The sequence below is a fragment of the Mytilus californianus genome, unplaced genomic scaffold, assembly GCF_021869535.1.
Source record: "Mytilus californianus isolate M0D057914Y unplaced genomic scaffold, xbMytCali1.0.p SCAF_4, whole genome shotgun sequence".
Lineage (NCBI taxonomy): Eukaryota > Metazoa > Mollusca > Bivalvia > Mytilida > Mytilidae > Mytilus > Mytilus californianus.
The window spans coordinates 75,936,680-75,958,326 of record NW_026262690.1 but is presented as its reverse complement, the minus strand read 5'-3'; the positions used below and the strand labels follow the sequence as shown (position 1 = coordinate 75,958,326).

The 21,647-nt window shown below is 31.3% G+C and overlaps 1 protein-coding gene across 1 annotated transcript in view; it reads left to right on the top strand.

The window, feature by feature from the left end:
- The first annotated feature begins 15,814 nt into the window (after positions 1-15,814).
- LOC127738552 (glutamate receptor U1-like) overlaps positions 15,815-21,647 on the top strand; it is a 41,093-nt gene continuing 35,260 nt past the window's right edge. Inside the window, exon 1 of the mRNA XM_052249839.1 lies at positions 15,815-16,064. The gene's annotated coding sequence lies outside the window, so the exon portion shown is untranslated. The remainder of the gene's footprint in view (positions 16,065-21,647) is intronic.

The window sequence follows — 21,647 nt, the reverse complement described above, 5'->3', positions numbered from 1 at the left end:
GGGCCAAAACTGACGTTACACACATATAATGCATAATTAAGGAATCTTGAATTTTTGATTTATAATGTGATGTGCCAAAAGAAGTTCTGTTATATCAATAATTATACCAAATATGTAAACTTTGTAGTATTTTGGTCAGTTTGAAGAAATATGAAAATAGCAAATGTCGATCTAAACAGATTGGAACCCCAAATGACTTAAAATGTCTTAAGCAGGAACATATCAGTGATTTAGGGAAACCTATTTCAAAGTGCTTATTAAAAGGCAACAACTTTTGTTTAGCAACCTTTTTAAATACCCAAATGTTAATGAGATTGATCTATTATAATCTGGTAGTTTTCAGATGGATCAATCTAGCAACCTACATTTTTTTCGCTGAAACAAAAACTTTCCTTAACATTTTGTGTTTATTCCATACTAATACCCTAACGGGTTATCACTACCCATTCGGTACTGTACAACTTTGAGACTGAGGAAAATTATTGGCATAAATATATATGGTGACACAATCAATGATTTAGATTGTTCAAAGTTGCTTCAGATTTATAAAATTGATTGTTAAAATATAGGGTGATCCAAAAGGGTAAGTAGATTCTGCTTCATTAGTGGCACTCGTTGTGTTTCATCATGTCTAAATGAGAATATAAATAAATAAACATTCCGTACCAAATGTGACCCATTTTGCAAAACGCAGCGAAAATGTTTTCTTAGAGACTTAGAAATAACGTATTTTATAATTTGTTATTATGCACGTCTTTGAAAATAGCTAAATGTTTTTAAATATACACAAAAACTTCTCATTATATATTTACAGATAAAGTATTCAGTGAAAAAATAAAATCTACAGAAACGTCGCATGCAACTCTTTTAAAAATGAACAATTCAAATATGTCACAAGTATCTTACAAAATCCATATAACTATACCTCATATCCTTTCTTTTCTATTAGATAACTAACAAGTATAGTTTTTTCACTAATTTCGTTGGATGCGTATTGATTTTCACTTTAGTCTTGGAGAAGATGTTTTAATATAAGTTATAATCGGCTTTAAACTAGCTTTCAGCAACTGAGAATTCTCTTTATTTAATGCTTTGTGGCTATTGTTTTTATGTTAGTTGTTTTTTGTGCCTCGTACCGATTTTTCTTTTGAGTCTAACCAATTGCAACTGTTTTTACAGTTTGTTCTTATGTTGTGCTATTACACCACTTTCCCAAGTTAGGGAGAAAGTTTAGCGCTCACAAACAATTTGTATGTGCCTGTCCCAAGCCAGGAGCCTGTAGTATAGTGGTTGTCGTTGGTTTTGTCTGTAATATATGTTTTTCGTATATTGATTGTAATTAGACCATTAGTTTTCTCATTGAATTTCTATCGTGGCCTTTTATATGTGCATATATACAGTATGGGCTTTTCTCATAGCTCCAGGCATACGGTGGCCTATAATTGCTTTCTTCCACTTCATTTTAATTCTGGTAGATAGTTGTATCATTGGTACATACCACATCTTCTCATTTTTATAATAATAGCTAGTACTAACTAATGTAAAATTGTTTTAAAAATGAGGAGAAATAAAATAAAAAATCAGTTATTCGATTTTTAAGATGTGAAGTTAAGCATATATGCAATGAAGGTATTACTCATTATATCATATTTGGTCGTTTGGAGGTAGGATGAAACCCATTTTTCAATAATTCAGTACGAAATCGCAATTAAATCTGTAGAACTATATATTCAATATAGATAAAAACTACAAAATAAACTTTTTGATGTTTCTTAGAAAAACGTAGGTTAAAAAATTGTCAAAATATGTGCAATTTGGGTACCCTCACGTTATACTTTTAACACATCCATACTCTGCTCATCGTGCCATTCATTATTTGCCAGATAAGCTTTTGTCTTCATTATAATTGATCGGTATTTCCATTATTAATTGTTAACAAAGAAGTTATTTAAATTCATATATTTGTTTCCGGATCAATTATGGGAAGTGTTTGATCACACTAAATAAAACGTTTCCAATACTGTAATATGTGTTTAATTGTTGTTAAAAAGTCTACGTAGAAACCAGATCAATTTTGTCAACAAATCAGTTTAGATTATCAAATCGACTTCAGCCTGAAATAGGACATGAGTTCGTCTATATATGCCAAACCAGAAAACCGGTATACAGTCTATTGGTCAACGTCTGAGTAGGTCACTAGTAGTTCGATAATGAAAGAGCTACGTGAGTTTATAATGATTATTTGACAATGTTACACTATAAAATATGATATATCCTAATGGCATAAACTATGAAAAGTAATACATTATTTGCTGGTAAACGTTTAAAAAATCGATGTTCATTGATTTCCAATCACTTTCTTGAATGGACAAAGGACCATGTTTTTCTTAAAATGCACCATTAAAAATTGCTTATAAATGTATAAAAAGTCGATACAGAACTTTAATTAACCGTACAAAACCTTATTGCAAATATTTTGTTTGAATAGAATCGTTTTTCCTTGAGTACGATTTATGAATTATAATGCATATAATAAGGTAAGAAATATCAATTAGGCTTAAATATTAAGGAATATTATTGTAAAGTCATGAACGTTTTCTTTCTTTTACATTTCCGTCAAATTTGTACGTTTTTTTTTTAATTGTTATTTTTTTCCTAGGCTAATAAGCGGATGTCTTAATAATTCATATGTAATGCCATATATTCATAAATTTTGATTTAATCCTTGTGCATGAACATGAATTACAAACGGAGGAGATAATTTGAGAAATATTATGCATGTCTTTTTAACATATTTTGCCAAATTCTAGCTAGGGATAAGATGATATATTTGATCTACCTTAATTTTCTTTATTTTCCTGTTTGAATGGTTTTACACTAGTCATTTTGGAGCCCTTTATAGCTTGCTGTTCGGTGTGAGCCAATGCTTTGCGTTGAAGGCTGCACTTTGACCTGTAATGGTTTACTTTTACAAATTGTGACTTGGACGGAGAATTGTCTCATTGGCACTCATACCACATCTTTTATATCTATTTATTGCAGACATTAGTTCGTATGATTTGTATTTAGCTGTAAAAATTTGAATTGAAAGTTTTGCATAAAAGAGAATATAGTTAAGATTAACTGCTGCACGGATTTCTCCCATGGTATATAAAGTTCAAGCAGGATTCAAATTGAATTGTCTCCCTTTAATACAGTTTGAGTCTTGGGCCAAATATTTTTGTAAGCTTTTTGTTCATTTGAGAACAATTAATCAATGGTAAAAGGTAATTCCTTCCATGTTACAAAAATACAAAACTATTTCTACCATTTCTTTGATTGAAATTAACAAGATATACAAAAATAGTTGATAATATGAGATATCCAATATTCAAAATAGTAGAAGTGGACTTGGGATATGCTTATGGTTTTATAAGTTGTTTTTAATGGCTGTTTTTAAGTCTGCTGTAAGCGTTGGACAATGAAGTAAATGTAATGACAGAATCGACACGTCGGATCACAAGAGGAACCTTAAGTCAGATACCCCGTGCTGGATGAATGACAATCTCTTAAATGGTTGATGAACACCGTGAAAAACTCAATAGACAAACAAAATTCCTAACAATGATAAAATTCATAAAGATACAATTCATATTAGAATAAATAAGAAGATGTGGTATGAGTGCCAATGAGACAACTCTTCATCCAAGTCACAATGTGTAAAACGTTAACAATTATAGGTCAAAGTACAGCCTTCACCGGATGCTCCGCTCACTCCGAACAGAAAGCTATAAAGGGCCCCCAAAATGATAAGGGTAAAACAATTCAAACAAAAAAACCAACATGATAATCTATATGAAAAACGAGAAAAGAGAAACACCTATGAACCACACCAACAAACGACAACCACTGAACAACATGACAAATATTATTAATTTTGTTTGTCGATTGAGATTATCACGGTGTTCATTAATTATCTCTGCACATCAAAGGACAATTGTGGTGAGACCGTAGGTGGCCTGTTGCAAGTCAACATTTCTGTCACTATCCAACATACATGTATCATCGTTTTCCATAAGAAGTCCAAATTACTAGCCTTGTTATTCCCCGTCATCAACCTATTATATTAATATACTTATTTCCATCTGGACGTACAAATATCAATAAAACAAACAATCTGAAGATAGCCAAAGAGCATCATACACCACTATCCTAGGTTAGGGGATGGTTGGCGCGCCTTGAAACTTGTCATTTCGGGGCATTTTATAGATGACTATGTAGTATGGGTTCTAATCATTGTTGAAGTACGGCGTACGGTGACCTCTAATTGTTAATTTCTGTGTCATTTGGTCTCTTGTGGAGAGTTGTCTCATTGGCAATCATACCACATCTTCTTATTTCTATATCATACACTGCACCCATGCAGTTGTGACCAGAAGCTATAAATTATGAAATTATATGGACGTGATGCATTTGTGTGAATTGGGAAACACTGGTCTCTTTGAAAAATGAAAACAACACGTAATGATATGATTCAAGTATATACGTGTATGCTTTTAGCTTGAGAACTAATTTATCTTATATGAATAAAAGTATACACAAGGGGTTTTGTCAAAGACAGCTATTCATAATGTGCTTTATTTCTTTCTAATTATCAACATATCCCACCTGTATTTTTAACATGTTTGTGTTACAACAATAATGCGTCTAAAAGTTTACGTTATAAAATATTTTGCAAAATGCAATTCGACCGTACTTTTTATGTGACCGATGTTTGAGGCAATTAATTGCATAGACCATTTACTTAATTGTCTGCAGCATCAAACTCCATTTGGTAAAGGGAGTTATGAAAGCAATCGTTTAAATTATTCAATGGAATATAATGTATATAATATATATATACAAATGAAGCACGTATGAATGGAAACATTTAATATTTGCATTATGTTTTGTTTTCTTTTTATCTGAACCATTAATGGTAACTTATATGATCATAAAGATCTATATTAAAAGTTTAGTTTTCTGTATGAAAAATATTAGGAATTTTGTTTGTCTATTGTGTTTATCACGGTACTTTTCCAGTCTTTGTTTTAATTTTTATGAAATATCATTATATCCGTCTTTGGTACTGATATGTTTCAACTTGTTTTTAACTGAAATAAATTTATATTTAATCGTTGACTATCATTCAATTTCAAAAGCAATTCATCTGTTTATCAAAAAATAAAAGAAGCAAATAGCAAGAATAGAGTAGTGTTAACTTGTAAACTTAAAACAATAAGAACCGAATTTCTCTCGATACATAGTGATATTATTCTAGTTATGAAACAATAGACCATTTAAAAAAAACATTCATGCCACTCTTCAGGACAATTATTTTCTAGTAAACTGAGATATTCTTTTTTACAATTAGTAGCGTCATTAAGATTGTATCACAATCGTATCCCCATTAAGTCAGATTTAAAGAAATTGATACCAAAGACTAAAAGCTTCTTTCCTTTGCCATTGCCTACAAAGCGTAAAATCTTAAAACATCATTCATACTATATATGTAATACAATGACCGCTTAACCGGCAGACATATTGGATGATTGAAACAAATATATGATGAAGGGATTGAAGCATTACATATAAAAATTCAAAAAAAAAAAAAAAAAAATTAACGGACGGACAACACTGATAGCTGGACGGAGCACACACCTATAGTTCAATTTACTTTGACAGAAGAGGACTTAAAACAGTAAAAGTACCCAACCTTTTAAATCACAGAAATAATGAGGCTAAATACGAAACAACCAAACACATCAAATACCTTGATTGAGATTTTGAAACTAGTGTTAATAGGAATTGCAAATATGTATATAAACTTTCTTCTGAATACGCCAATGCCGAATGACTGACCACCACGGGGTACCAATAGTCAAGTTTTGTATAAGATAAGATTCAAAGTATATTTGAAATGTTCTGATTTCGTTTGCAGCATCTTGAAACCAAATCAAGAAATGAACCAAAATGTATTGGGCCACGTTTTCTATTCTACACACATAGATGCGATTGGAAAATTATTGGAAAAGAAGACCTGACGAAAGAGTTTAATTGCAATGAGCAATTCAAAAATTATTATTTATTGCAAAAGAAATACAGATCTAAAGTTTTTAATAAAGATTTGTGGTCCATACATATGCATTACTTCAGAAATTGACTGCAAATAGCTATACAAACAATTTTGAATTTCAAAAGAACTTTAAAATTGAGAATGGAAACGGGGAATGTGTCAAAGAGACAACAATCCGACCAGTCCAAGGCCACCAATGGGCCTTCAAACACAGCGAGAAAAGCACACATAACTATAAGAATAGCTTAATATCACAACCACTCACTAACTGCTACGAATCAAAATAAATTCATTGTATTTTAACATCAATAAACAAGAACAACATAACCATGAGAAAAACTAATTAAAGTTAAAACTTCATAAAAAAGTGCAAAGGAAATGTACTAAAATTTGAAATATTCTTTGATGGTGTATGTAATTAGTTGTTGACATATTTTAATAATATCAACATCAATCAGTCAAAACTCATTTGAAATGTATCAATAAGAGCCTCAAGTATTAATAGTACAATACAATACGGTACAAATAGTTCCTTTACGTCTCACCATTAATATTACAAAACATAACATACTGCATGAATCAATGCATTAAATTTTATAAAATAATATAAAGTATTAAAGTCATTCTAAAAAGAACTATGAGAGACGGAATTAAAAAAAGGAATAAATATCAATGTACAGCTAAACTTTCAAATTTAGTAGTACATTGTTATTTATTATTTTCTTTTACCGCATTGTTGTTTTATAGCGTAATATGAAGATGGCTGCAGTCATAATGATATTAACGGTACAATTTTTATTGCATCCGATGCGCATTTCGACAATTAATGTCTCTTTGGTGATGCTGGAAGCACACATATTTGTTACTATAAACATTATAGAATCGTTGAAGAGCTGCTAAAGCCAAAAAGATCCATAAGTAAAACCAAACCTGGACACGGAATCAGAGCTATGTAGGAGGGAGGCACATTACTTAATTTAGAATTGAGAAATTTTATTACAGCTAATCTGCATAGAACAATATACGTATTTTCATGCCAGCACAGATGTAATGGCTTCTGAGCTGGTATTATGCTCGGGGGATAACAGTTCATCAGTAGAGGTATCGACCAAGTGAGTTGTCAGTGATAAAAGAGAGGCGAAAGATACCAAAGGGATATTTAAAACCATAAGTCGAAAACAAATTGACAATGTCATTGCAAACAACAACAAAAAAAGACGAAAAGACAAATAACAATACACAAAACACAACACAGAAACTAAAGACTATGACGGATTAGACCAGATAACATACTAGTATACAAAACTTAAAATGTATGGACAAAACGTTAACTTTTGCTTTGCACGTTAGCTCGAGATATAATAAGCAGGCAAGCAAGATAATTTTATAGGTATATGACAAGACCTAAATCTGCATGTGCACAGGTTTGCGCTAGATATTACTAGACGTGTTAACAGGTCATGTGTACAGGTCTGCTTTTGACCGGTCCTGACGACAGGTCTGTTTTTGACTGGTTGTCGTGTTAAGAATTTTCTATACCATAACTGCCTCTACTTTAGTTATTTAGTATTCTATTATGCAATTAAATTAATATAACACCCAAAAATAAAATCGATATAAAGCGGTCGTGCCCACACGATAACTTGATTGTTGATCAGACTTGACCTTAGGTTGAATTTAGGACAGGGGTAGTTCAATAAGAGCAGTCCAAATGGACTTATCTTGTGTGAAGAGCTAATTTTGTCGACATTAAAATTTGGAGTAGGTTCACGAAGGGTTAAAATTGGCCCTAAGATTTTGTGTTTTTTTTTAATCAGGCCCAACACTACAAATTTCACATAGAAATAGTTGCGATATTACTATTAATACAAAATAACTTCATTTTTGCACGTCACATTAAAAATTACGAAGTCTTGACTCCTTTAGTATGCACTATTTCTGTTGTAACGTCAGTTTTAGTCAAATTTTCTATAATTCTTAACAGTTTTTTGCATAATTTAGTTTGGCCGCCACCCATGATTCAGAAAGTTTTTGTGTCTAGGGATTCAATGTCATCATTGGCAACTTTTTGTTACAGAATATTTGGATCCTAGGTTGCGGCCAAGGGTTTTCTCAAGCTTTTAGGTCCGAAAAATGCACAAAATCATAGTATTTTGACAATATATCCAAAATGTGCCGATTCTGAAGCCAAAACTGTACTCTTATAAAGAGATTTTTTTTAACAAAGAAGTAAGACTTTTGAAATATATACATTTAAGAACCAATTTATAGCAATTTTGAAATTTTATGATAAAGTTGAAATTCAAGGCAATAGTTGGTCTAAAGTGAACATTGTCCTTTATCTAGAATAAACTTCATGTAAAAGAGAGGCGAAAGATATCAAAGAGACATTCAAACTTATAAGTCGAAAATAAACTGACCACGCCATTGCAAAATAAAGGAAAGAGACAAAAAGACAAACAATAATTCACAAAACACAACATAGAAAACTAAAGACTGAACAACACAAACCCCACCAAAAACCGGATGATATTAGGTGCTCCGGAAGGGTAAGCAGATCTGCTCCTCATGTTGCACCCGTCAAACGTTTACTTTTTCGAAAATTATAACGGTCAAATTATTAAGTTTCAGGAAAACTTGGTGTTGTCTTATGACGCATTGGAGCAGAAAATGAAACTGTTTCAATTCAAATTAAAGCAATCAGAATGTCTTGTCAACAAGTTAACTTACTGTCCAGTTTATGACAACACAATCTGCACCCGTATTTGTTTTCACTTTCCTTTGCAATTAGGCTTCTCAAAATATAAAAGTATAAAAATAAGAAGATGTGATATAATTACCAATGAGACAACTATCCACCAGAGACCAAATGACATAGAAGTTAACAACTATATAGGTCACCGTACGGCCTTTAACAATGAGAAAAACCCATACCACATAGTCGGCTAAAAAGACCCCGAAATGACGAATGTAAATCAATTCAAACGAGAAACTAACGGCCTGATTTATGTAAAACAATGAACGAAATACAAATATGATGATGATGGATGGCTGCTTAACGTCCAGCGGCAAATTAATATTCATATTCAGGACGAGAACATGTTAATGTAGTATGAAATTTAGCCCTGCTTTATACTAGACCGAAACGCTGAGCCGGATTTTTAACGTACTAGTTCACAAGGTTACAGTCCACAGGAAGACATGTCACCTTACCCGGACACATTATTCTGACTCCGAGCTAACCAGTCTTGCTCTTACTTTAATGCCGCGTGTTAAGCGGAGAAGCAGCAAATACCAACTTTAAAGTCTGTGGTTTGACCCGGCCGCGGTTCGAACCCACGACCCCCCGCACTCGAGGCGAACACGTTACCACGAGGCCACCGAGGCGGTGAATACAAATATGATATACAGATTCAAACGACAACCACTGAATTGCAGGCTCCTGACTTGGGACAGGCACATACAGAATGTGGCGGGGTTAAATATGTTAGCGGGCGCCCAACCCTCCCATAACCTGGACAGTGGTGTATTAAGACTGTTATGGAATTTTATGTTATTCTACAATAATGATAGCATGTCAGAACAAGCAATAAACTTCTAACTTTGAAGACAAAAATGTTTTCATCAAGGAGAAGAGAAACAATGATTGAGCATTTTTTTGCCATTTAATTTAATGTTAAGGTCATAAAATAATTTTCGCTACAAAAAAGTATTTTGATGCTTGTGTAATACCCATATTATAAACGTATATATCACAAAATGCATATAGTAAAATATCAATAATGTTTTTAAATTTCGAATATATTTTTAATTAAATTGGACACTTCTTCGTGATTTACTACTCAAAATATTGTATTTCAGAAACAGCTGAAGTCAATCAATTAAATTGTTTATAATGACACAAATGAAAAAAGCTAGTAACCAAGTATTTGATTCACTCACTAGATCAAAATCGGAAAGTCGATGACACCTGGTGTAAGTTGCAAATGATTGAAATATTTTGTATACAATTTCATACATTTTCTTTAAAAAGTGTTATACAGGGCTAACTATTACTGTTGAGAACAAAACAATACAATATCACATTAAAAAGTATGATTTGAAAAATTAAATCGAATCCAAACTGAATTGAATTGAGTTGAACCTGAAAGGTAATACTTCGCTTTATTACTGATAAATTCTGATTATGGTTTTGAATGTTTTTGGTACCTATTTTTGGATGAATATTTTAAGTTAAGCGAAAAAGAATAGCAGTTTCTAGCTACCTCTATGCATTTATTATTTGGATATGTCAAGAAATACGACATAATATATATTTCATGGCATGTTATTTTTGAATATAAGTACATACTGACATGTTTCTTTGATAAAAGTTCTTCAAATCATTGGTTTAACCGTCCTCAGTTGCATATAGAGTTATATTAGATTACCTCAATGTACCTTCTCTTTTTTATTTTTTTTTACCGTAGTGTTAATTGTGGTTTTATAAATGTTGATTACAAGTTTTAAAAAATGAAACGATTGAAGTCATCATTCACTGGCATCAGTAATAAATAAGTAGACTACCATTATTGTAATGATTACCTGTATATGAAAATATTTTGAATGTTTGACATCACTATAAATTGGCAAACCAGCAACCCTTTTAAAAAAATCTTACGAATAAAAGTCACTTGTAAGACATGAAAATTACTTATAACCGACGAACTATTTTTATCGTAAAATTTCTTTTGTGAAATGAACCGCAAATTCTTTTGTAGCCACTCCCCCTAAATATAATTATCATTGTGTTTCCGAAGTTTGCCGAGCAAGTACGCAGTTGTTTAATTCCGGGTTAAGCCACCATTTTCGACATAAGGAAATGTCTGTACCAAGTCAGGAGGAATATGACAGTTGCTTTCCCTTCGTTTGATGTGTTTGAGCTTTTGATTTTGTCATTTGATAAAGGACTTTCTGTTTTGAATTTTCCTTGGAGTTCGATGTTTTTGTTATTTTACTTTTTTTTAATAGATTGCACATTTATATTCTGGTGCTTCCACCGATTACATGTAGGTGGTCGATTACGAATTCTTTACAATAGATAATTGTTGTTTGTTTGAGTGAGTCTATATCTATCATAAATATTTATTTGAAACTAAATACTAGGTAATATGTTTGAATGGTATCCTCAAATCAGAGAAATTCTCTCCCAAGCAGTATCGATGAAATCCATATTTTTTGGTCATTTAAACAATGAATTATATTTAATTGTATGCTGAAAAAACATATTTAATTTAAACGTAGCTAATAGCTGTATTTCTCATATATCATCGTAATAAAAGGTTTTACTTTTACATAAAATATTCGATTTTTTTCTAGTGAGGTTGCGTTAATTTTTTAAACACAAAATGTGTTTTCTTTCAAATAAAATAAGAAAACTCAGTGTGAGATTTAGCTAGCTATAAAACCAGGTTTAAATCACAATTTTCTTCATAAGGAAATGCCCTAACCAAGTCAGGAATATGACAGTTGTTTTCCATTCGTTTAATGTGTTTGTGCTTTTGATTTTGGCATTTGATAAGGGACTTTCTCTTTTGAATTTTCCTTGGAGTTCGGTATTTTTGCTATTTTACTTTTTGATACCATTCCAACCCCCACCAAGGAAAAAATAGATGCGATGCAACAGTTTAATATTTAACCTTTGCCATTAAGTCTTTTAAGTAAAATAAAAACCTATATCACTAATTATAATTTCAACCCAAAACACTTGGTATGATATACTAGCTGATCAAATTTCGACAGACGGGATCACTACAATTAATCCATATTTGTGATAAAATTGAAAAAAAGTTTTTTTTCAATATCGTCTTTCTGAATGTATGCAATAGTAACCGAATTTTGAATTAAACGGTCATTTTGATCTGAGCAGCTTTTAAAAAACTTAACTAAACATTTTAAAGTCATTTTCAATCGTTCAGTTGATTTTCATTCGTATCTACTGCGGTAAATTCAATTCTGTTCAGACAACATATTTCTGCCTTCAAAGAACTTGTTCCTAGTCACAATGTCGTTAATTGTTATCACTATTATCAAAGTATCATAATATAAAATATTGCAAGCACATCTGTGACAACAAAAGTTTAAACAGTCCAAAATGGCTTTAGCCTTTGATGCAGCTGACTACGTGAAATCTTTATACTAAACTTATAGCTAATAACATGAAAAAAAAAACAATAAAAAGTAAAATTTGAACATATTCTACACAACAATTAACTATATTATGAGGAAGACATTAATAGCATCTCAAAACACAAACAATTAAATATACTGCACACAAATTTGAATAGCACACGTTATATAAGATCAAGTGTAATATTTGAAAAGTCCAATTTTAGAATAACAGTTACGAAAAATATTTAAAAAAATCTTCAAATGTAGATTCTTTTTTATAGATTCATTGGAAATAGAACAAAGTATTTAAATAACCTTCAGCAATCAATATGATCTTCAAAAGAACCAGGGAAATAGTTTGTTAAGTAAGAATTCGACAGCTTAAAGTAACGATATAAAACAAATTTAATGTTATAAATATCAATCTGTGATACAGTGAACTTTAAAATAAATATAGTATACCATGATTGAGCTTTTGATTTCAAGTTTAAAACAAAATGGCTTTGCATTGAAATTAGCTCTGAATGAATGTGCTTTTAATGCACAGAAGACAGTTTAGGAGGGTCAAATTCGACCAACGAAAAAGCAAACACATACCACATATACATTTGTAAAACTATTTTATTACTTGGTTTGATTTAGAGCATGTCATATTGTAAAAATCTATCGACACCATATATTGACCTCTAGACATCTTTTATTTTATGTCGTAAGGTAGGTGTTTCGAAGACATATACTCCATATCCCCTAATTTCCAAAGTAAAGGTACATGCGGTCTTCAAATTCCACCTTTTCGTATTAAATCCGATCTTTCTGCTGCAAAGATTTTTATTCCAAATAAGATGGGAAAACAGAATAGCGTAAAACGTTAACTATAGTTAAAATTTCCTGGTCCAATCACCATAGGAACAATTTAATTTAGTCTATCATAGTCCTTAAAAATGTAAACAACACTTTATAATGCGCATGCATTCGAAACGCTTTTCTGGATTAACCTTTATCAGGGACGCTGAAAGTCGTATATATGAAAGCCAAGGATGTATAAGAACCGAAACATTTGACGAGCTATATGACTAAATATGACCTTAAAATAATAGCCAATAATTTAATGTCTGAAGGAGTTGAAACATTAGTTTCTTGATAATTTCGGAATCTATAGAGAGTTTAATTATAAATCATATCAGTACTGAAGTATTGACTACAGAGCTAATGATATCCTCGGGAAAAACTTTGCAGATGTGTTTTGAAAATTAAATTTGTTGATTGACTTAAAGTGAAACATTAAATCCAAATCTCATATTTCAATGACGTAGTGTCCGGTTCCAAACTGCCGTTTGTGAAGTGACTTTATAATATATTATCGTTTAACCTAATATAATTTTGACAGCTAGTCTGAAGCCGTTTATGAAAAAAGCATGAAATAACAAATTTCAAATCTGTTGAAACATTTATGAACATGTTTATGACAAAATGAAGTAACGAGATACGGGTCATTTTGCCTCTAAAAAGGTCTAAATATATTTCAAATAATATAATGTTGTACCTGTAAAGATATTAATAAGATGACTATTGAATTCACATTACAGAAACTTTTAATAATTCAAATTATTTGCGCGAAAAAAGTTGTGTCGTTAGGTTGAAGGTCGGTTCTCTAATTTCCAAAATGTTAAGTATTGTATAACTTTGATCTAGATATACATTTACAAGTCTAAAGAATTAAAATGCATAAATCCTTTTTATTTCATGAATAAATTTGACAAAATGAATAGACAAATATCAAGACTAAATAGTAAAGCAATGGGTTATTAAATGTGTACTTTAAATACAAAATGCTAGTACAAGCAATTTGATAGCTCACCAAATGTATTTTGAAAGACCTGATAAATGAAGGTTGCAGTTTCAGTGCCGAGAACCTATTTATATATTTCACTCGAAACTCATGGTTACTCATAAAAATGTCGAGTATAAAATTTGGCTGTCAAACAACCAAATGCAATGCTTAAACATATTTCAGCAGGCCCCATACAGCGAAGTTAATCATAGATTTCCCAAATCTGAAACATCATTAATGCATTGCCATAGACCTCTAAGTTGCAGGATTTAAATCCTATAGAAGAACTTAGGGACGAACTCTATAGACGCATCCACCAACGTCAACCCCATCTCACTAATTGGGCCATCTCAGTCAAGCGTTGTAACATCAATTGCAACGGATACCTCAACCTCGAATACACAATTTTATTTGAGTCATGTCAAGGAGTTGCAGAACAGTGTTATCCGAGCATGGTAGTCACAATACATAATTTGGATAATGTATAATACATTTAAAGTTTCTACCGAAACTGCATATCGAAATATTATTAATTCAAATTGTAACAAAATGGTAAGTGCATGTTTTTAACAGTGCGCTAGTTTTCATCAAATTCATAATTTAAATGGCTTCATTTGAAACCTAAAAGAGAATAGTTGATGTGTGCAATTATATAAATCACGCATCACTGAACTTGTTTTTTTTAATAATTATAAAACAAATATTCGTGCATTATTATAATAAATCAAAGCGTTTTTTTTCTCTTAATGACGCAAGGAAATACAATAATTAACGTAAATACAGTAGGACAGATATTCTATTTTGATAACAAATGACATATAACAATTATCAGTAACAATTTTAAAAGTTTATGGATGAATAAGCAATGAGCTTAAATCAGTTTGTTTTACATTTCTGTCATTTAGTGGTTAACCGAAAATTGTCAACTATTCACTGTAGTTAAAAGCAAACAGCAGTTTTCTGGCAACTTGTCCAAAAAGTCAGATATAAAGATATTTAAGGATATAAATATTTATTAAAAAGGTTTGAATATTCTGCTGAAAGCCCTTTTATGTATTTAATTTTTTGGGATTTAATTTTGAAAAGAGAGCGGGTGGGGGGTTGTTGTTGAAGACACGTGCACACAAAAATTGTAATATGTTGTGTTTTCATGTTTAAACTATAAAACAAGAATCAGGGGTAAATCTTCTTTCTTTAAATTCTTATTTCTTATGGTTGATTTAAAAGAATAACTTTCAAAAAATAAACAATGACTGGAACAACAAACAATGGTAATATGCAACACCTATAGTGCGAAAAAGTATAACAAAAATACCGAACTCCAAGAAGTCCATATAAACTGACAAAATCAAACGCTATCAAGTAACGTAACAAATGAAAATCAACTGCCACATTCCTGACGGTACGGGCATTTTCCGAAGGCATGACCACAACACGTTTCTCCAAAATAAGTTAAATAGTTTTTGGGGAGGTGGGCAATGGTTAGAATAAAATCATACTCTGGTCATGTCATGCAAACAGATAAAGACAGCATGACATGCAAAGAATGATATGTAACAATATTTCACATCAACGAAAAGACTATCATTTTAACAATTTAAGATACCAAACCCGCCTATTGTAGCCAAACATTGTGTTTCAACACAGTATATAAATATTTAAACTTAAAATTCAACTCAAGAGAGTGTTCAATCAAAATGCGTTTTCAGATCAATATTTTCAGAGGCTTATCTCTAATTTGTTGAAACTGTTATATTACGATAAATATGCCGAACATTTTATTTATGATAGTTTTTAAAAACTGTAAACTTGATTAAAATTTTGAATTTAATTTTGTAGGGGTAATTTCAAGTATATGTGGCAAGACCGATTCATCTTTGGGTAAAAACACGTCTCTAACATACAAGCCAACGACATACGAAGAACTAACTGCAGAAATATTTTGGAAATATGTTAACGTAACAGAAGAATTTCAGGTTTTGTTTGCAGGTAAGTCTTTGTTTATTTACTGTCATTTGCAAAAAAAGTTGATACTAGTATGCTGAACTTGAGGAAAACTTGAAAAGAGATGTATGTTAGAATTTTGAACAGGCCGGTTGATTTTATTGATTATATTTGAATTCACTGCATTTATGCATTTTGTTAGATGCCTGATAATGTATCCCTTGGAAATAGATTTTTTCGGATTGGTTTTTCTTTTTGGCAATGGTGTTTTTCCTTTGATTTATGGTCGAAGACTTCTTCTTGGTATTTTATCCCTTTTTGTTAAACGTATCAACACTTAAGATATAGTTACATTGTTTGATAACGTCTTATTTGTTTGCCTATTGGAAGCCTGAAGACTGTCAATTTATATGTTACTCAATAATTGTCGTTGTTTTGTTGCTGTGGATCATACCGTACGGTGACTTATTGTTGTTAACAACCACGCCGTTTGTTCACTTGTAGATAGTTGTCTCATTGGCAATCATACATCTTCTTATTATTTTCCTGGATGTATATCGATTACGTGATGATTTTATTACTAACAACCACTGGTCGATGACACTGCTGGTGGAGGTTTCGTCCTCGATGGTATTTCCAGCCAAGTAGTAGCACTTGTGTATCTTTCCTTGAATGAAAGTATAACGACATTAACTGGAGCAAAAATCAGGGCAGAAATGTGCAAACATAAATAAAAGTAATCGTTATGGAATTTCCTAAATAATATGTAAACTGTTTAGTGCAATGTACAGAAAACAACATGAAATGCACACTTGCACGTATACACACATAGGTAACACGATTGAATCTTTTTTTCGATATATTATGCCTGTATTGTAGTGACTATTTGATGTTATGAACTCGTGTTTGTATCGAAATTCAGATACAATGAGTCAGATTCTTTAATTCGAAACAAAAATTTGTTATGCATTTTTTTCTTATTCGTGCGTTTTATTTTGACGAGTTTATAAAAAAAACCTTATTCATCACAGTATGCTTACTTAAATAATAAACTTCTTTGTTTACAAAATTTTATATTTCCGTTCAATGGTATGTTCCTGATAGTATATCAAATACAAACTGTTGTATTTCTAAAATACAAAATATGGAAAGAAATTTCATTTCCTTTTTTTACAAAGAATATAAGATATAATAATGGTTTCTCGTTAAAGTTAATATTCATTAGATATCAAATTACACGAACGATGTTATTACTTTACACACTTCAAAGACAATGTATCTAATTTATCAAAGGTTTGATTAGGTCTATTCAATTTTCACAAAGAGAGATTCCAATACTAATGGTGAATTGTCTTCTAGAAAGATCGATGACCATATAAAAATGAACAGATAAATATTTCAGGTAATATATATCTTGATATGTACGATATGGAGCTTCAAATCCTGTTACTGGCTATCTGTACGACAGATACAAAAAGATCTGTGTTCCCGATTATTTTACAAACAACTGTTTTTTCTTTAGTGAACAGCAGACTTATTCTGCGTTTTCGATTGCCATTGCAATACAATAGATGTATTTCATGTTACACGTTACAGAAGTGTTTCGCAATGTATGCGTAAAAAGTATAAAATATACAACAACAAAGATGTTGTATTTCATTTATGTACCAACATATTTAATCGTTGTTGTGGTTGATGATAATGCAAATCAATTTGGTATATTACACTGCGGGCAACGTAGCACAAACTAGAAGCACAAAACCAAATGAAGTACTGCTGTTTTCCTTGATAACTTATTATAATACATATGTATTATAAAAATTAGGTTCCAACACCCTAAGGCAAAATTGACCTTATGTGGATTTGGCCATTCGTTTTGGGCCCCTTTTGGTCATATAGATTCTCAACTAGTCCATCATTCATACACACTTGGCTTTAAAATGTTTGGGTTCAAGTGGTTTCGATGATTTTCAGAGAATGTCAATTTGTTATGACTGTGAGCTATTTTAAGTTTATAATTGATGAAAACTAAAAAAGATACCTTTTAACTTTTAAAAGAGTGTACATGTCGAGACACTGACTTTTAAAATTGGAAACACTCTTCTTGTTTTATAACACCTAGTTCTACATTGAACGCTCGACTCAAAATATCGTGAATGCCAGATGTATTTGTAATATTGAAACTATATTTCAAAAGACAAAAAAGAAAGCGACTGGGCAATAGTTTTGCTTTGGACAATCAACATTTATTTAATTATACTGCTGAAATTTTCTCAAAGGGAATTGGCTTTATATAAAAATAATAAAAACACTAAAAAGTTTTCTTTCCTTGATTTTGATTTTTTAGTTTTATATGAGTAGCTATAAGATAAAATTAACAACAAAAGAGACGATTTCTTTTTTTTTTTGCATGGTCGTTTGTCGTTGGCCACTTTATACGGTGTGTACTATGTTTTTCCAAATTGTTTGCTTTGTCCGTGTATGTAGTGACGCGTTTTAGATTTCAACAAAAGTAATTCATGTACAACTAATAATTCATTGTCAGGAATTTCGTTTTCGCACTTAACTTGAAACTTCAACTAAATTCTTTCATAAATACAAATATTATAGGAGCATCAGAGATCACCCCCAGTTTTAGTGGGGTTCGTGTTTCTCATTCGTTAGTTTTCTGTGTTGTGTTTTGAGTACTGTTGTATGTCTGTTAGTCTTTGTCAATTAAGCTATGGCTAAGTTTATTTTCGACTTATGAGTTGGATTGTCCCTTTGGTATCTATTGCCTCTTCTTTGTTTGGAATTTAGGTTATACCTTTCAAAACCTTATAACAAACTCTGTAATAGAGCTATACAGGTATGAACACTTATGGTCCGATATCCTATTTATACCTATAATTTGGCATGTATATATAAATGTGTATGACATCTTCACTCTTAATCTGTTGCATTTGTAATAATTGGTATTTAATTCCGGTTGAACATGTTTATTTATTAGTTGTAATAGGTTTTAGCTATCTTTCAGTAACTCTTAGATCGACACTTTGTATCTTTAGTCATTTGTTTGTTAGTTGAGTTTTGTGCTTAATGCCAATCTGATGAGTGAAGTCCTTATCAACTAATTTTTATAGTTTGTTCTTGTGATGTGCTGTAACAACACTGTCCAAGATCAAGAGGAGAGATCGCAAACATGTTTCACCTCGCCACATTTTGTATGTGTTAATCCAAAGTCAGGAACATGAAATTCAATGGATTCCGTTGTTTGATCTCTACCATATTTTTTTTCGTTTGTTGTCAAGGATATTTTAAACCATACCCGTTGGTTTTCTCTTTGAGTAAAGATTTTGTATTGTCGGGGTTAATAGCTTACACATTTGTTTTTTATCAAAGATACCAGGCTAACAATTTTTGTGCACGCCATACGATGATATGTAGTTGCTTAAGTCCATGTTATTTTGTCTCTGTTGGATAGTTTTCTCATTGGAAATCTTGTGATTGCCAACATGTTATACATTCCAGTGACCTTGACATTAAGGATACTGAATCTCCTGAATATCTGGATCTCTTTGTCAAATTCCGATTAGAAAAACAATAGTCTTTTCTCCTCATGCACGAGTGTATTCTAACAATATATACATATTTACAATTACACAATAACCCTATCAGCAGGAACGACTAAATTGACGAACTACTTTATCATGGTCTTTGACAGTTGACTCAGAATAGATGTCTTATCTGAAATTTCCTTTTTGACATGTTTGACTGAATCGGACAGGCGTAGGGGTTGAGACGCTTTTCCTGATGACACAATTGATCTCACCCAATTTGGAGTTCATGGGCTTCCCTGATGTTTTATCTCTTAATTGGTAAATTCCAAATGGATTTTCAAGATCTTATATTTAGTAAACTACTTTTGCCTTTTATTTGTACACTTTTCTGTAGCCGATTCTAAATTTGTAAATTTGACACTAATGAGCAAACATAAAAACACACCATTATGGTATACATGGAAGACAATCAAACATAAAGGTAGATAATACAGGTACAGAAAAATGGTCATACACGTCAATTAAAATATTTGATAGTCAATTTACGACAGGAAAGGTAAACATACACCATAATTCAATTATTCATGGTCGAATATATTGGACTCTGAGAGAAATGTAATTATTATAGATCAAAGAAACAAGAAAGTTCTAATGGAAGCATAATCACGCTAATGTTTAAAAAAACTACAATTCCATATTGTAGTTTGCTAATCCAGATTGAAAAAAATCTTTATTTCATCAATAACATTACAAGATCTTGACGCAGTGTCTTCTGGGAATTAGCAGGTATATATTTTACGCTTCTTTGGCAAGGAACATAGCAAAACGGAATTAAAAAGTCGAAAAGATATGAAATTGATAATTAACAAGATGTAAAGTAGATGAAAAACCATAGATGTAATAACCCATAGGAGTAATAAATCAACATTGTAAAAGAATTAGTTCGATCAATTGCTTTACAATTATAAGTTCATCTCCTTAAACGGAAATTCGTTTGGAATATTGCTGTTAACTCCAATTGATAGATTGGTAAGTTGATATTTAACTTCTAAGTGTCAATTTATACAGTAATCTAAATTATTTAAAGGCTAATTTAAAATATATCGTAAAAGTGGAAAGAGGATTTAAAATAGAAGTTCAAATTTGTAATATTTCTGCGATTTGATGAATCAATTGCAAGCACGTGTTATATAACTCACAGAAAACTTATACATTTATTGTCCGTAGTAAATTCTTATCATAGGTTCTGGTACATTCATATCTTTTACAGATGAAAAGAAAATAAATATATATACATACTACAAGTCCCCTTTCAGCAATGCTATGGACTTTTTGATAAATGAAGCACGAAAAACCATTTACAATCATAATAAGAAGATGATTTTGAGCAATTACTCTCAACTGTAGACTCTTCATCAGTACCAATAAGCTTTTTTATTCCACACTGCATCTTCTACGGATATTATACATAATGTCGAGAACACGACACCAAACCAACTCTACAAAAGGGGAATGAAAAAATTGACAGCAAGTCTTATAGCAACAAGTAAAATAAAAACAAAAAATAGCGTCACAAACAAGAAAATACATTTACTGTAAACGTCTCAAACTTACACTAAGGCCACACCAATTTGATTTGTAGTTCTTCGGAGAAAAGCTCCATAAAAATATGGGGCGAGCGAGCGAAATTTGTTTGATTGTATTTATTTCTTGAAAATGAGTTTTTGTGAGGAGAGTGCTCTACAAGTGAAGCGAGCGGTATAATTTTTTTTTAAATTTTGCGATTCAGAATTTATGTTCATGTTAAAACTGGGTTCCTTCATGGAAAAACAAGGATAAACATGCTCTAATACATATAATTTGATGTATTGGTGCCTGTACCATACCCGACTTTCTTGTTTCGCTGTGGTTCAGTTGATTATTTTCGTCAAATAAGCTTTGTCTGCGAGAATTTTCATTTAAATTCATACATGTGTATATATTAAGATAGCATTGCAGATGCAGTTTAACAAGGGGAATTATTTAAGTAGGATAAATGACATATGTTGAATAAATCAAAATATGTGTATGTATCCCAAAAAATGCCCAT